This window comes from Portunus trituberculatus, chromosome 40, assembly GCF_017591435.1.
Source record: "Portunus trituberculatus isolate SZX2019 chromosome 40, ASM1759143v1, whole genome shotgun sequence".
In the NCBI taxonomy this organism is placed as follows: domain Eukaryota; kingdom Metazoa; phylum Arthropoda; class Malacostraca; order Decapoda; family Portunidae; genus Portunus; species Portunus trituberculatus.
Genome location: NC_059294.1, coordinates 21,826,972 through 21,844,471, shown reverse-complemented (window position 1 = coordinate 21,844,471; position 17,500 = coordinate 21,826,972). Strand labels below are relative to the sequence as shown.

At 40.8% G+C, this 17,500-nt stretch overlaps 1 long non-coding RNA gene and 2 other non-coding genes across 3 annotated transcripts in view; 1 reads left to right on the top strand and 2 right to left on the bottom strand.

The window, feature by feature from the left end:
* LOC123516099 overlaps positions 1-17,500 on the bottom strand; it is a 28,935-nt gene that overhangs the window by 3,677 nt on the left and 7,758 nt on the right. Inside the window, exons 2-3 of the long non-coding RNA XR_006678085.1 lie at positions 5,737-5,931; positions 5,317-5,456 (exon numbers count right to left, since the gene is read on the bottom strand). This is a non-coding gene — a long non-coding RNA (uncharacterized LOC123516099). The remainder of the gene's footprint in view (positions 1-5,316; positions 5,457-5,736; positions 5,932-17,500) is intronic.
* On the top strand, positions 10,786-10,857 carry Trnae-cuc. Its single transcript has one exon. It is a non-coding gene; the product is annotated as a tRNA-Glu (tRNA).
* On the bottom strand, positions 11,045-11,116 carry Trnae-cuc. The gene has a single exon. It is a non-coding gene; the product is annotated as a tRNA-Glu (tRNA).

Here is a 17,500-nt window from a genome sequence, read left to right as displayed (position 1 = left end):
CCACGGGTCACGGATGGGGATGGGAGTGTGGGGCTGAGGGGGCAAGTGACAGCACAGACCGGGAACACAAAGCTTGGCGTCACCCGCACAAAGGAATGGACTGGATTGGCGGGCTTTTGAAACCCTCCGCCAGACGCGTTAATTAGCGATGATGGCGGGACAAAAGCGCACCGAGGCTCTTTTTTTTCCTTTAAGCCTCATCTCTCGTCTTTGTTCCCAGGAGAAGGCGCCCCTAATTATCACTTGATACTGAAATAATTGAATAAATAATACACAAAGAGCTGACTCCATTATCGCCGCGGCAAACTGACTGACTGACCGCTCATTACTAGCAAGGCGATCAGGGGAGGGAGGGTGAGGTGGGATCTTTAACGGAGGGTTCGTCTTTTGGTGGTGGTGGTGGTGGTGGTGGTGGTGTGGATAGCGTTTGGATCGTGTGGTGGAGTAAGTTGCTGCGTCATTGTTGCCGTCTTGTTTTGGTTCATTTGGTGTGGAGCTTCGGGTTTGTTGTGATGTATGGTGAGTGTATGCTCTTGTTATTATTATTATTTTTTTTTTTTATTCTTTCCCATCCTCGTTGTGTTTTTTTTCTTCTTCTTCTTTCTTTCTTTCTTTCTTTTAGTCTCGTTAATATAAGTACACAGGGATCGCAAGGACATAAATAAATAAAAAAAATATCTGTGCTTTCAATATGTAATGTCATGCACACTTACAAGTTGAAACAAGAAGCCTGCCTTTCCTCCCTCCCTCCCCCTCCCCCAGCCCCGACTCGAAGTTACCAGTGAAATACTATTAGCAGCAATTAATTCCTTATTTATTCAATTCTCAGGTTGAATTTTCCTAATCAATGCTAACTTTGACATTATTTTTTTTCATAGTTTATAGGAAATGTCGTAAAATAGAGCTTACTCCTTTAACCCCTTCAACACCATGACGCTTTTCCATGTTCATTCTGGTTACGATTTGGTGATTTTATACAGCTTCAGAAACTTTAGTAGGGAACTAGAATATTGAAGACTGTGGCCATTAATCTTGTGACCTCCATAGACCCTTCCTAATGTAAATAAAACGGTCTAATTGTACACAAATCTCAAGGTAAAAATGTGTCCCAGTACTGAAAAAGTTAAAATGTACAGCCTTTCCCCCCTCCCTCCAACTCTTTCCGTCTCTGCTCTGAGATGCTCCACTATCGCCCCCTTCCCCTGCACAAACACATGTCCATCCTCTCCTCGTACAACTGTGTATTTCCTTTTCTTCACTATGGGTCGCAAAGGCTTGAAATGTTCATAATAGGGTCGCTCACAAAAATTTTGGAACCGCTGGCTTATAGCATTGACCGTGAAGGAATACAACTGATCCTTATACACTGAATGACGTGTGTGTGTGTGTGTGTGTGTGTGTGTGTGTGTGGGTGGGTGGGTGTGTGTGTTGGTGCCTAATGTACTAAATAGAATCTTCTTTGTATTAATGTAATCTACGCAGGTCATTCTTATGTGTCAACTCACTCCATACAATGAGTACACGACAATAGAGCAAAAAAAAAAACAATTACCTTGAGTCAGGAAGCTGTCATTACGTTAGCATGTCTGTTTAGCTGTGCCATTAACGCGTCAGACATGAACTCACTGAAGCATGAAGGATGGCCTAGTTCTTTAGAGAAGTAAACGTTCACTTATGCTATTCATTTTTAATTTGTATTAACCTATTTATTTCATCATGTTTCTCATAGTTTAGCATTGTGACTCGTCTTTTCTTACCTGATGAAGTCTATTTTCATTCATGGCGCATTTTAAACACCCCTTTCACTCATTAAGGGCTCCATTGTGCCTTATTGCATTTTGGTTTTAAAAGATGTGTCAGTTTCGTGTACTAACATGTAATCAAACCTGACGTGAAATGGAATGAAGAAGAATAACAATATAGAGAATGTGTGTGTGTGTGTGTGTGTGTGTGTGTGTGTGTGTGTGTGTGTGTGTGTGTGTGTGTGTGTGTGTGTGTGTGTGTGTGCAAAGGAGAGAGTGAAGAAAGTGTCACGACCGTATTAGCATCACAATACCCGCGCGTGCTTCTCACCTCAGGCACTTACGTTGAAGCTGGAGACTAACAAATATAAAGATCGACTATTTTTAACTTCTCTAAACTAAAGTTTCAATGACATACACGTATTTTTCATATGTTAGGGTTCCTACTGTAGTGTGGTAGAATTATCCAGAATGTTACGTTGCTGGTCTGTACATTGCTTAGAAAAAAGGAACAGTAATTGCAGCATAGCGAAAAAATAAGGTGGCCAAAAGAGGAGATTTTTCTCTTATCTAGTCATGGTGATGGAGATTATATATATATATATATATATATATATATATATATATATATATATATATATATATATATATATATATATATATATATATATATATATATATATATATATATATATATATATATATATATATATATATATATATATATATATATATATATATATATATATATATATATAGAGAGAGAGAGAGAGAGAGAGAGAGAGAGAGAGAGTGTGTTCCCAAGAAAAAGAAGGCACGCGTTTGGCTGATAAAATATTGTACACACTCGTAAACAAAGATAAAACGCAGCAATATTTTTCTTTCATTAAATCTGCGGTAAGTGCAGGACACACCACGTGGTTGAGAAAACATTGGCGGCTATTTTTTTGCCAAGCCTGAGTGTCCAGCCCCGCGCAGCGCCACCACACTACCACGCCACCACACCTGCGATGGCGGGGAGACAAAACTTAAGATGTTTTTTATTTACATTCGAAGCATCATTATTTTTCCCAGTTATTTTTTTCAACTGGATTGCGACAGTACGTGGCGAGTGAAATAAAGAACCAAGAACGATATTGTCAAGTGATAGAAATTGCAAGTTTATTCCTGAATATCTCTAAATTGCTCATATTCTTTATGTTTTTCGTTTACTGTTTCGAGAATGAAAACTTGAAATCATTCCAACGTTTAGAAAGTTTTAAAAAATCCGCGAATAATATATTGTGCAATTATAAGAGAGAGAGAGAGAGAGAGTGTGTGTGTGTGTGTGTGTGTGTGTGTGTGTGTGTGTGTGTGTGAAATTATCGGCGCTCCCTTCCCCACTGTTCCTGTTTATTCTGAAGGGACGCTGAATTCGAGCACCAAGTTTTTGCTCTGACGGTCAACATGACAAAACTGAGCATCATTATGATAAAACATGTCATGACCTCACCAGATACTATGAGGGCGATTCTCTTTACTCAGCAAGATCTTCCTTCCTGCTCTTGGTGTGATTTCAGTAAGCCTGCAGAGCTTCCCTCCCGTGTAACCTTCACTCAGGCTGCTCATGAGACGCTCCTTTCAGTGTGTGGGGTAGCGAGACATCCACCAAACATATACACACCAGTTTTATGAGATTATTTTCTGCTGACGCGACTTTTTGCAAGCAGCGAAAAGTTTCTCGAGAGAATGTGAAGAGTAAGATATTGAAGAACTGAAGACCTAATAGAGTCACGGAAGAGCGCTGCCTCCTTGTCCGTGTAACTGCATGTTGGTGGCGTTCATGGAGTCTGGAAGTTCACCTGAGAGGGAGACTTGGTGTAGAATATCTAAAAAAAAAGTCGTTACTCAGAGATTAAATGTGTTTGTAGTTCTGCTAAACATCCCAAATAATGATGACCCCTACACTATATTATTTATCTCTCAAAGAAAATTCCAGTCCAAGGGAAGAGACTGCTTGTGTTCGCCTGAATCTTTACTGAGACATTGCGTCACTCCTCTGTATCCCCCTCACTCAATGCTCGACCTCGTACGCGGCCTTACGCACGCCTCTGATGCCTTGAGTGTCACCCATAAAGACGTCACGGAGCCTTGCAAGTTATTCACATTCGATAAGGAATGACTAGCATTACTTACTCCTACACACACTTCATATCGTACAGCTTCCCAGATACGGATGGCTATCTCCTGATATTATCTATTTATTCATTTTCAGATTTTTTTCCACTTGACTTATTTATTTGTGCATCTATTTATATATTTTATCAGTTTATTCTTATTCTTATTCATTACTGTGTGAAGGTTAAGCGACGAGCCAGGAAGCCCGTTGTTGTTAGGTGCAAATAACTGATCCCTCCTTTCCTGTGTGTGGAGGCGCCGCAGTGGTGCTGGTCGCTCGTCATGACTCACGCTGCTTACATGGACGTGCACCGAGAGCCTTGCAGCGCGATATGCGAGGCACCAGCGCACGTAACGAGATTACACACACACACACACACACACACACACACACACACACACACACACACACACACACACACACACACACTCTCTCTCTCTCTCTCTCTCTCTCTCTCTCTCTCTCTCTCTCTCTACCAGGATTCCGACACTCACGCCCCAAATTATCCCACATTCAGCCGTGGGCGCCCATTGTCGGGTGTGGGTGGACACGCCTCCTCCGCCCCCATTGTTCCCCCGTCACTTACTTCTGCTGTTTCATCGACCAATCATCATTTCGGGTGTAAAAATCGCCCCCACTTTTGATCTGCCGAGTGTGACTGGCGGTTACCTCCGTGCTAACACACACATGCAATCCTGACGTGTCGATTTGGGTCCTTATGAGTGTTGGGCGAAAAATCACTTATTGTCTGTGGCTTTGACGTGGCTTGTTCATGTTTTTGTAGCGTAATGGAGGGAGAGGAAAGGTACGGGAGGAGAGGAAAGGTAGTGGTGGTGGTGATGGTGGTGATGCGAGGGCGAGGGTGGAGTGGTGGAGGAGGATGTCATTATTCCAGAGAGCGACGATTACATCTCAATTTTTGGCGCCTCGTTCGCGAGATGAAGGCCAATCGGAAACCACGCTGGAGGTGACGTCAGCATAAATCCCCGGATGAGGGCGCGAACTAGCCAAGATGTGTCACCTGATAGTGTAAACACCCCCGCCTTCCGACACCACCACTACGCCAGGACTTCTGCTTCGAAATCTACAACCATACAACCCTCTATAGCGGAATCAAATCTTGTATCCTTACTCCATCATCCCCGGCACGCTTCTAAGGAAAGCCAGCTGGAGAGTAGCGAGTATGGAGGGAGAGAGAAGGAGTGTTCTTACAGGGAGTCTTAGTGATGGATCAGAACGCGGCTTAAGTGACTCCAATGGGCGGAGTAATGAGGAGGTGCGGCCGAGAGACACTGAAATTGTAATAATCACCTGACAAAGTGTTCGTCTGTGGTCAGGAGGAGGAGGAGGAGGAGGAGGAGGAGAAGAAGAAGAAGAAGTAGAAGGAATAAAGGCCACAGGGAAGGAGATACGAACCTTTAATGGGTATAGGAAGAGAGATACGGTAGTTTTGTTCTAATTTCAGTAGTTATCGGTGTATTTCACGAGATGCAGGGCCGTCTTGGCTTCCTCTTGAGCAAACAATGGGCAAGGCTGCGTCTCGTGCATTGCCGTAACTGTACATAAAGAGTGACGCCCATTAGTGTGTCATTAAGAAGGATTATTGCGCATTTTCACGGGGAGAGAGAGAGAGAGAGAGAGAGAGAGAGAGAGAGAGAAACATATGAATCACTTAATTATAGCAACATATGTACAATAAGATAATTACATATATAATATTATAGTCTATAAAATTGTACTCCTGCAGCTTGCCATTAGGAAGCAGAACACACACACACACACACACACACACACACACACACACACACACACACACACACACACACACACACACACCTGAGGGCTGGTGCAGTAATGGGCAGGTGAGGCGGAGTCACCTGTGTCGCCCTAATTGGCAGTGAGCGGCAGCTGAAGCACCGCCCGGGCCAGGTGTGGAGGCCGCAACGAAGGCAGAGGAAGGGTGGATGTGGAGCGGCGGTGGTGGAGGCTTTCTGAGTGGAGGAGTGGAAGTGGTGGTGGTGAAGGTGGTGACTGTTGATAATAAAAGAAGGAATTACTGGTATTAATACTTATAAATAAGAAAAAATGGTCAATATTATGAGGTGAATTAATGTCATCAGAGCGAGTGTGTGGCTAATGGTGTGTGTCATTAACTCTGATCTCTTAAGTGTTACGGTCTTTTTAGGGTGTTGATGCTGAAAAATAGTGAGAAAGATGGCCTGAGTCACATATACTGTTGGTTAAATCCGTGGCATCAAAACAATGTGTAGAAATACCCCATTCATATTAACTTTGTGGTCTCTGAATCCAACAGCTCTTTTCTTCTTCTTCTTCTTCTTCTTCACCATCATCATCATCATCTCTTCTTCTTCTTCTTCTTCTTCTTCTTCTTCTTCTTTTCTTATTCTTATTCTTATTCTTATTCTTTTCATCCTCCTCCTCCTCCTTCTTCTTACGTAAGATTCTTTTTCATTTGTTTATTCTATCAGTAGATATCACTCGATGATTTATATTGAATAGTGGTGCTTCATGTGACATATTCTCTCTCTCTCTCTCTCTCTCTCTCTCTCTCTCTCTCTCTCTCTCTCTCTCTCTCTCTCTCTCTCTCTCTCTCTCTCTCTCTCTCTCTCTCTCTCTCTCTCTCTCTCTCTCTCTCTCTCTCTCTCTCTCTCTCTCTCTCTCTCTCTCTCTCTATGTTATTGTTCTCGAGTGTCGCTGAAGAACACACTTCTTAAATCAAATACGTTTCCACTTTTCATTTCCTCCTCCTCCTCCTCCTCCTCTTCCTCCTCCTCCTCTTCCTCTTCCTCTTCCTCTTCCTCCTCTTCCTCTTCCTCTTCCTCTTCCTCCTCCTCCTCCTCCTCCTTCTTCTCCTCTTCCTCTTCCTCTTCCTCTTCCTCCTCCTCCTCCTCCTCCTCCTCCTCCTCCTCCTCCTCCTCCTCCTCCTCCTCGAAATCTTCCAAATCCTTAACTCCATCTCATCCTCATTTTCATCCTCATCTCTTTCCTCGTCCATCCCGTCCCTCAGTGGAAAGACACCTGCCTGGCACTCAGAGGCCCACCTGCCCCTCAATGGCGCCTCCTAACTCACTTTGGCCTGATTGTGGAGGTGTGAGGGGCGGCGGACATAATCTCGTAGGGGACAGAGGGAACGTCGTCCTCAGCCACGCCCACTCCTTCCTCCCCTCCGCCAACCTCCTCACCCGTCCTCTCTTCTCTCTCTCTTAAGACTCCTCCTTCTCCTTCTGCTCCTTTTTCATCTCTTTCTCCCTCTCCTTCTCGTCCTCGTCTTCGTCCTCCTCCTCGTCTTCCTCCTCCTCCTCCTCCTCCTCCTCCTACTCCTCCTCCTCCTCCTCCTCCTCCTCCTCCTCCTCCTCCTCCTCCTCCTCCTCCTCCTCCTCCTCCTCCTCCTCACACAAGGGATATTCAGAGTAAAAGGGGGAAGAGACGCTGGAGAATAAGAGAAAAAGGATGAGGGAAAAGCGTCAACACTGAATAAGAGAGAGAGAGAGTTAGAGTTAGTGTTGAGCTAATTACGTGAAATATTGACCGACTCATTGCTGTTTTATGCCATCTATTTAAACTTTTTTTTTATTTTTTATTGTGATGTTTTTTTGTGTGTGTGTTTTTTGGTACCTATTTTTTTGTTTCTAAACGTCATTTTTTTTTCTCATTTTTCTCTATTCGTTTTCTTTTTTCACTGTTCATTTTATATTATCTATTTTTTGCATGCCATCCATTAATCTCCGCATTTAATTCTATCTCCTTCCCATTCTCACTTCATATTCACTGTTTTCCCTCTATTTTCCGCATTTAATCTATCTACTCACTTCCATGTATTTATTATTCACCTCTTTGTCCGTCTCTTCCTTATGTATATTTATGCCTGTGCCTTTTCTGTGTGTGTGTGTGTGTGTGTGTGTGTGTGTGTGTGTGTGTGTGTGTGTGTGTGTGTGTGTGTGTGTGTGTGTGTTTCTCGGCGCCTATTTCCCCGCCCGCGTGCCTCTACAGATTGCACTCTCCTCCCTATTTCCTTTTCTACAAAGAGGAAAAACAAGAGACTGACGCCTTACCTGAGAGAGAGAGAGAGAGAGAGAGAGAGAGAGAGAGCACATTTCCCAGTTCTTTTTTTTTAAGGCTGAATATGCATATCGACATTATTATCACTGGTTTTTTTTTTCTGCCTCTGAAAATTCCATAGATTTTATGTAATGTGTAGGTTCACACGATAGATTTGTACTTCTTGGCCGCTCCTGTTATTGTTTTCTTCACTTATGACTACTTGGCTTGTAAGGGAAAATTCTCTGATTCAACTTGATGTTATATACAAGTACATAATCTTCATTTTGTCATTTCCTCTCTGTGAGTTATTACGGAAAATTTTTTGTTTCAGTCAACATTAGTTTTTTTTCCAGATATTGTATGCATTTAGTTATTTTATTTATTCATTTTTGCTAGCGAAGTAGGAGGTTGTTACTGTATGATGAAAATGAATCCCGTAGCTTCTGTATAGTATCTACTTACTATCGTTTTGCGTTCAATAAACTTTGACAAACTCTGGAACTCCCGTACTGCTTTTGTATTTCCATCTTCCTGTGACCTGAATTCATTTAAGAGGGAGATTTCAAGAATTTTTTCCCATTTATCTGGCTAACTTTTTTGCGACCTGCTCGGAGAATGGATTAAAGTAGGCAATTTTGTTTAATTTTTTGTTGACCTTGGCCAGATTTCCTCTCTTACATAAAATAAATTATCGCTCCATCCTTGGACGAATATAATTTAGACGATTGACTAATTGAATGATTGAGCCACTATGAAATGATCATATATCACAACACCTCAAACAGCTTAAATTACAACTCAAATTTCAAACAACATTAAAAAGGGTAGCAGTTTGAAAATTCAATTTCTTGATATACAATTCAAGAGAAGGTATGACATGACTTTTTGGGAATCTTGTGTAGCGTTGTGATTCCGAATATTAAAGTTGAATTTTGTTGACCTTGTCAGAGAGAGAGAGAGAGAGAGAGAGAGAGAGAGAGAGAGAGAGAGAGAGAGCCTCGCCTACTCTCGAAGGAAGGATCTGGTAGCTTTTCTTCTTGATAGGATTTTAAAAAGTCGGATCTTGGAAGAGGCGGAGAGAGAGAGAGAGAGAGAGAGAGAGAGAGAGAGAGAGAGAGAGAGAGAGAGAGAGAGAGAGAGAGAGAGAGAGAGAGAGAGAGAGAGAGAGAGAAACAGAGACGAGAGCTGGGAGAGAGAGAGAGAGAAAGAGAAAGAAAGAGCAAGAGACAAAAAGAAAAGCCAGAAGCGTCTTGAAGAAGAAGAGAGAGAGAGAGAGAGAGAGAGAGAGAGAGAGAGAGAGAGAGAGAGAGAGAGAGAGAGAGAACGAGAAAGAGAAAAAAAAAACTATCAATGCTTTCAAACTGCTTGGTCTTGACAACGAGCTAGCGAGGGTGTGAGCCAAGAGCCCATTACTTCAAAAGGTTTTCAGAATTCAATGTATTACTTTATCGAAGCTGGACGAGGGGCGGAACGGAGCCTTTTACCTACATCCCCTTATGATCCTTGCAGCTTTGGAGTACAAGGGCGATATTTGAATAGCCCAGGAAGAGCGTGAGGGTTAGATACATAGCGTTCTGCTTTTCTGGCTTTGCTGGGAGCGTCTGGGAGATAGGTACGTGGTCTTATTTTGGTGTAGCGCAGGTCGAGAGGGCGGCTTTGTTTGGCTCTGTTTATCACTGAAACACCGCCCATCCCCACCCCGCGCCCTCCCCATCCCACCGCCTCCCCCAACGCAGCCCCGCCCATCGCCGCCTCTTCTCACCTCGCTCCTCGTACAGTACTAGTGAAGCCACAAAGAAGTCTTAAAGCCTCTCTCGTGCCTCCACTCAGATTATTCCTTTGCCTCCACATTCTCTCTCTCTCTCTCTCTCTCTCTCTCTCTCTCTCTCTCTCTCTCTCTCTCTCTCTCTCTCTCTCTCAGTTTTTCATTCGTCTTACATTTTTAAGTTTTTTTCCTCTTCATGTTACACTTCCTTTAACGTCAATGGTGCATTCTCTCCTAATTAGACTAAACGTATGTACTATACAGAAACCTTCAAGGCTTGTAAGAGAGGTATTTACACACACACACACACACACACACACACACACACACACACACACACACACACACACACACACACACACACACACACACACAGAACGACTCACAAAGTTATGACCTTGGGACGAAATCTCGTGACATGTTTGCATCTTTCCTTCCCTTATCGCTCTCTCTCTCTCTCTCTCTCTCTCTCTCTCTCTCTCTCTCTCTCTCTCTCTCTCTCTCTCTCTCTCTCTCTCTCTCTCTCTCTCTCTGTATATACTCGTATATCCGCCATTTTCAGGTAGTGTTCAGCATTTTGTACTGAAAAGGTCTTCAGCTTTCCATTATCCATTATAAGTAAAGCTAATGAGATGGTCATGTAATTACTTTGCGCTTATGTTCTCAAAATTTTCCCTTGATAAATTTTCAGTAAGTCATGAGTTTCTAAAGCTTACCTACTTGGCTTCACGATTCAAATACCATATGAATTCAAATCAAGGTTTTTTTCCCCAAGAGTGTACACAGAGGAGTTGTAACTGCAGCGTAAGCTGTGCTTGCCACCATGTTGTCAATAGGAAAGTATTGAGCCAACTTTCAGATTATTATTATTATTATTATTATTATTATTATTATTATTATTATTATTATTATTATTATTATTATTATTATTATTATTATTATTATTATTATTATTATTATTATTATTATTATTATTATTATTATTATTATTATTATTATTATTATTATTATTATTATTATTATTATTATTATTATTATTATTATTATTATTAAGCAAGTCCCGTGTGGTCTAGTGGCTAGGATACGCGGCTCTCACCCGCGAGGCCCGGGTTCGATTCCCGGCACGGGAAGAATATTTTGAATTTTTATTTGTGTCCGTGTTTCTACTGGAAATGAAGCACGGCATACATACATCTACGTTAGTTAAAGAAAGAAAGACTGACATCCTTAAAAAATAAAAAGCTTGTGTAGTTATTATTTAACAGTATGAATACAAATACTGTACATTGTACACAAATGGCACAGTTCAAAATGTCCTTCCCGTGCCGGGAATCGAACCCGGGCCTCGCGGGTGAGAGCCGCGTATCCTAGCCACTAGACCACACGGGATTGGAAATACTAATGTAATACCATAGACTTACATAAGAAGAACATAAAAGCTGCAAGAAGCTGTCAGGTTTACACGTGGCAGACCTGTATGAGCAAAGCTTCCTCATTCCATCTATCATCCCCATTAATAAACTTGTCTAATATGGTTTTAAAGCTCCCTATTGACCTGACCCAGCACTAACAACATAATTACTGAGTATGTTCCATTCATCAACCACTCTATTAGACGAGTGCACTTCCTTCCTATTTCTTTCATAAACTTGAATTTCTCAAGCTCAGACCCATTTTTTTCTGGTTCTATCCTGGTTATTGATCTTAAAACTTTGCTCATGTCCCATTTGATATAAACCCTATACCACTTAAATGTTTCTATCAGGTTCCCTCTTAACCTACGTCTCTCTAAGGAATGTAAATTTAGTACCTTTAATCTTGCTTCGTAAGCAATATCCTTCATTCCCTGCATCGTTTTAGACATTCGCCTTTACAATGATTCTAATATACGTATATCCTTTCTATAATGTGGGAACCAAATCTGTACTGCATAATCTAGATTCGGTCTGACGAGCGCCAACTATTACTTCGTGACTTCTGCTTTTAACACTCCTAAAAATGAATTCCAGTACCGTATTTGTCTCATTTTTAGCCACCATGCATTGTTTTCTTAGACCAGGATCGGAGCTAACTCTAACTCCTAAATCTTTTTTCATATTCTGCCGAAGCTAAGTACTTTGCATTTCTTAATGTTAAGCTGCATTTGTCATCTTTCTGCCCATTCGTTCATCCTATGTAAATTTGCCTGCAAGGGGATAGAATCCGAATCTGACCTACCTATCTATCTTCGTGTCATCTGCAAATTTACTAATATCACTACTAACATATATTGAAAATGACAATGGCCGTAACTGATCCCACTCGGAATTAGAACCGTTTATTACAACTCGGTCGCCTATCGCCTAACCACGACCGTATCAAGGCTAATATTTCCCCTCTATCACGTGTGCCATTACCTTTCTGAAGAGCCTCTAATGTGGTACCTTATATAACGCTTTACTAAAATCTAGTTATAGGATGTAATAACTATCACCATTATCTGCCACCTCATAAACTTTACTATAAAAACTCAATAAATTTGTAAGGCACCACTTTCCCATCGTAAAACCATGCTGAAAGTGGTTTATCAAGTTGTGTTTGTCTACATAAACGTTAATGTTTTTCGCTATTATTGATTTCATAAATTTTTCAACAATTAAAGTTCAGCTGACAGGTTTATAATCAGACGTTATGGTTTTATTTCCTTTCTTGAATATGGGTACAACATTAGCTTGCTTCCACATTATTGGTATCTCACGTCACTCTAGTGACATCCTGCAGACCGATGCTAACGGCTTGCTGACAACCTCTTTGTATTCCTTAAGTACTTTTGGAGACTTCATCAGGTCTTTCATCAGGACTAGGTTTTATTTTTTTTAGTCCATCTATCTCATGTTCTAGTAACTCCTTAGTTATGTGAATATCTGTCAGCTTCTGACTCTCGTCTGTTCAAAAAATCTGTTCTCTATCTGGAATTTCCTGCATTTCCTCCGTGAAAACAGTTAAAAAATACTTGTTCATAATTTTACTAATCTCCTTCCCAGAATTAACTAACTCAGATTTTTTTTCCTTATTTCATTTGTAACTTTCTTGACCATATTTCAGTCAAACATTAACTGCATACCTGTAAGCTTTTTTGTATTTGTGATATAGTTTGTACAATACGAAATTATATTCATGTATTTTTCTTGACATCATCATTGTCCCAAAGAATCCTCACTTGCCTGAAGGAAATTTATATTTTATTGTCACTGTGCTTAACACTGCTATTGTGTGAAATTTGCGTCTACCGTTAGTTTCCTTCGTTCGTTGGAGGAATGCTGCTGAAAGTGAACTTGAAGTCCACGAGTCACGTTGTTTTTAAATATGTAATTATGTGTAATAGCATCTGTGAATGTTTCTTCATCTTTCACAACATATATATGTACTTTGCTTAAAGTTTCGTTGAACTTGTAATTCATTACTCTAGTGATGAACCTATACATTAATTTTTCATTATAGTTGCTGTCGTTGAAATGGATTCTCTCTCTCTCTCTCTCTCTCTCTCTCTCTCTCTCTCTCTCTCTCTCTCTCTCTCTCTCTCTCTCTCTCTCTCTCTCTCTCTCTCTCTCTCTCTCTCTCTCTCTCTCTCTCTCTCTCTCTCTCTCTCTCTCCAATGTAAAAACAGAATTACAGTTTTTTTTATGAGTGCTGAGTTATCAATTTCAAATCGGAATTAAGTGCAAGATATGAATTTGTGAGAAAGGTTGAATTGCATGCGTTTATTAAGTAGCGTGCGCTAGACTCCCTAAGAATTGATTGCTACAGTGTGCACGGGAGATAACAAGACATTTTAGTGGGATGGCCGTCACGAAAGGATACGTCATGTAATATTGTGTTCTCGCTGATGTGTGATGCTTGTGTTGATAATAGAGATGGTGATGGTGGTTGCAATGCTAGTGATGGTGATGGTGGTGGTGGTGGTAAAATGAAGGGGAAAGAATGATACGTAGAGTGAAAATGCAAATAGAGAGGATCGAAAAAAGAGAATAATAAGAAACTAATATGTGTGTAAAATGACATTTAATTATAGGCTGAGGAAGATTAGAAAGAAGTCTCTGCAGGAGTTGATTATGTGGAAAGGAATGTGGAAGAAGTGACCAGGACATGGTAGGAACAAAAAGTTGTGGAAGAGAGAGAGAGAGAGAGAGAGAGAGAGAGAGAGAGAGAGAGAGAGAGAGAGCTTGCTGTGGCGTGTGATAATCCTTCCATCACCACCACTACCTCCACTACCACTACTACCGCCACCACAACCACCACCACCATGCCATCCAGCCAGCCATCCATCCAGCCAGCCGCCCCTAATCCCCAGCTCCCTGGACGCGATCACACAACCAATCACCGCGACAGCCTGCCCGCTAACCCCTTTGAGCTGACTCCGCCCACCACCGTGTGACGCCCAGCGCTGATTGGCCCTCGCAAGCCCCTAACTGCAACACAACGGCCGCCTCTCGCGTCAGAGTGGCAGTTAACAATATTATTATGGTTATTAAGCTCATACAAATTACACTTGGGTGGAAATGAAATCAGCAAATAGAGGAGGGTCTCATGCCCCCCACTCCCTTCACTGCTGGTCTCTCCTTGTGCTCCCTGTAAGAACCCCTCCCCCCAATGGCTATTCTTTCCATTGTGGTGGGTGTCGAGGACTTCCATTAGTCCGGGCGAGGCGACGCGGGTGCTGGAGACATTTATTCAGAGCTCCGTGCGTTAGTCTTCCTCTCACACACTCTCACACAACTCTCCTTCCTCTCCCTAAAGACCCGTCCCTTGTACCCAACGCTCTCACAGACCCACACGGACGCACGCAGCTTAGTACCTCTCGCCGGATAACGAAAGGAGATACAAAAAAGTTAACTCGCTAAGATAACCTACGCATTGCAAAAGGGGGGAGCGCCACTAGTCGATGATGGTGTTGTGTGAACGACGAACACCATCTGGCAACACCACGTGGCTCTGAGAAGGGAGGGAGAGAGAGAGAGAGAGAGAGAGAGAGAGAGAGAGAGAGAGAGAGAGAGAGAGAGAGAGAGAGAGAGGGGAGGGGACGCGTCATCAAAATCATATCATTGAAATTTGTCGTCAGTATGTTCGTGTGAGTGACTTTGGAAGCGAAATGAGGGGGAAGGGAAAAGGAAGAGGAGGATACTAGGGGAGGAGAAGAATGTGTGAGTGAAGGGATCTTTCCGTGGTGGGGAGGAGAGTGAGGGGGGAGGAAGAGAAGCGCGTTAGGGGTGCTACATCAATTTCACAGGGAGAGAGGGGGGTGGTGAATGGGTGGGGAGGAAGCAGGGCAAAGTGAGATAGAGAGAGAGGAGCGGAGAATGAAGATGAGAGGGAGGAACAGTGATTAATGGCGAGAGAACGAGGCACTGGATACACAGGGAGGGAGGGAAAGAAGTTAGAACACGAGAGAGGATGGAGAGTGAGGGGAGGAGAGGGGAGGCAGGCCGCAGCACGTGAGAGGGACTGTGGGGACTGAGGGTGATTGAGAGTAGCAGAGAGAGAGAGAGAGAGAGAATGGCGTTAGGGAGGAGAACAAGGGAAGAAAGGACGGTCTGCATTATAAGCTTCCATTGACTGCCACTACAACAAAGTAATCTTCCTTTACTCCTGATTAGCGACACTCAGGACAAAGAGAAAAGTTCCCATTATCTTTACACATTTTATTTTTATTACTTACGTCATGATTCGTGATTTTGTGGTTGTACTTGCGGAGATGTGATTCCTTGTAGTTAATCCACGGGACTCTTATTTTCAAACTTTGTAATCTTTTCCTGTGTAATCATATGTTGTTGTTCTTCTCTGCGTACAATTTTATACCAAGATTTACGATTAAACGTGTATTTTGTTACTGATTCATTCATTTCAGTGAGCAGGAATATCTTAAGCTTTAATAAATTTTTAGTAAACTTTTCAAGGATTAGTATGTTGATATGGCATACACACTACACAACAAAATCACAAAATTCATGGGAATGTCACACGGTAATGCTGAATGAAATGGCTTGCCGAGACTACTACTACATTGTCAAGGCGCATCGAAAAGTGAAACCTGTCTAGGCATGACCGTAGAGTTTCTCGACTTTAGTGTGTGTGTGTGTGTGTGTGTGTGTGTGTGTGTGTGTGTGTGTGTGTGTGTGTGTGTGTGTGTGTGTGTGTGTGTGTGTGTGTGTGTGTGTGTGTGTAAAAAAGATATTGTGCTTATTCAATAATATATTTTTAATGATAATGCTGATCTTTTATTCTTTTAATCAAGAAAAAAGTATGGATTTATGTATTTTCTTTGTATGATATATGGCCGCTATAAAATCTGAATATTATTAAAAAGTAAGATAAGATTATCATATCAAGGAATTTCTTCTGACCCTTATTGACACAAAGTCACGACTCTAAACAATGTCTTGGCCGATCATACATTGTACATATTTATCTCTGACATGCAAACGATTGCTACTGATAAATGTAATTGAATGATATTGACGATTGTGGTGATAATGGTAATGATATCAATACTGTTATTACTACCGCCAATAATGTTACTACTACTACTACTGCTACTGTTACTGCTACTGCTACTGCTGCTGCTGCTGCTGCTGCTACTACTACTACTACTACTACTACTACTACTACTACTACTACTACTACTACTACTACTACTACTACTACTACTACTACTACTACTACTACTACTACTACTACTACTACTACTAATAATAATAATAATAATAATAATAATAATAATAATAATAATAATAATAATAATAATAATAATAATAATAATAATAATAATAATAATAATAATGATAAAAATAATAGTAATAATAATAATGATGATGATGATGATGATGGTGATAATAATGGTAATAATAATGATGATAATAATAATAATAGTAATAATAATAATAATAATAATAATAATGATAATAATATGTAATAATAATTATTATTGTTATTATAAAGATTATGTTAAATATCAAAATAGTAACAATAATGATGCAGATAAGAATAAAATAATGATAATGATGATTATTATGATTAGTAATAATAATCATAAGAACAATAATAGTGATAAAAATTATTATAATAATGATAATGGTAATATTGATAATAATATAGATAATAACAATAGTAATGATGATGACAACAACAATAATGATGCAGATAAGAATAAAATATTAATAGAATATTAGTTGTAATAGTAGTAGTAGTAGTAGTAATATTAGTAGTAGTAGTAGTAGTAGTAGTAGTAGTAGTAGTAGTAGTAGTAGTAAAAGCAGTAGTAGTAGCAGTAGTAATAGTAGTTGTTGTTGTAGTAATAGTAGTAGTTATTGTCATTGCTTTTGTTGTTATTGTCATTGTTGCGGCTGTTAGTGCTGGTACTGTTTTATTGATAACCGTGTAAAAAAGATAAAATGAAATAATGAGAATGTCGCCAAGTCAACATCGTGCCGTATCAGCCTGTAACTCGTCTCCCATCTCAGTGTTGCCAAGGACCTACTTCTTTCTCCTCTCCGTGACAGTGAGGGTGTTTCGATACCATTGAAATACGAGTGTGAGTGTCCTGCCTCTGAGCTCCTTCACTCACTCAGGAAGACAGAGAGTAAACCAAGACGACTACGACCAACAATAAACTTATACCGAAGCGTGATTTTTTCCTTTTAATACTGAGGAAAAAATAGGAAGAAAAATCGATTACTTTAACCTTGAGCACCACAAAAAAAAATAATAAATGAATAAATAAAGGTGTTATTGCCGTGT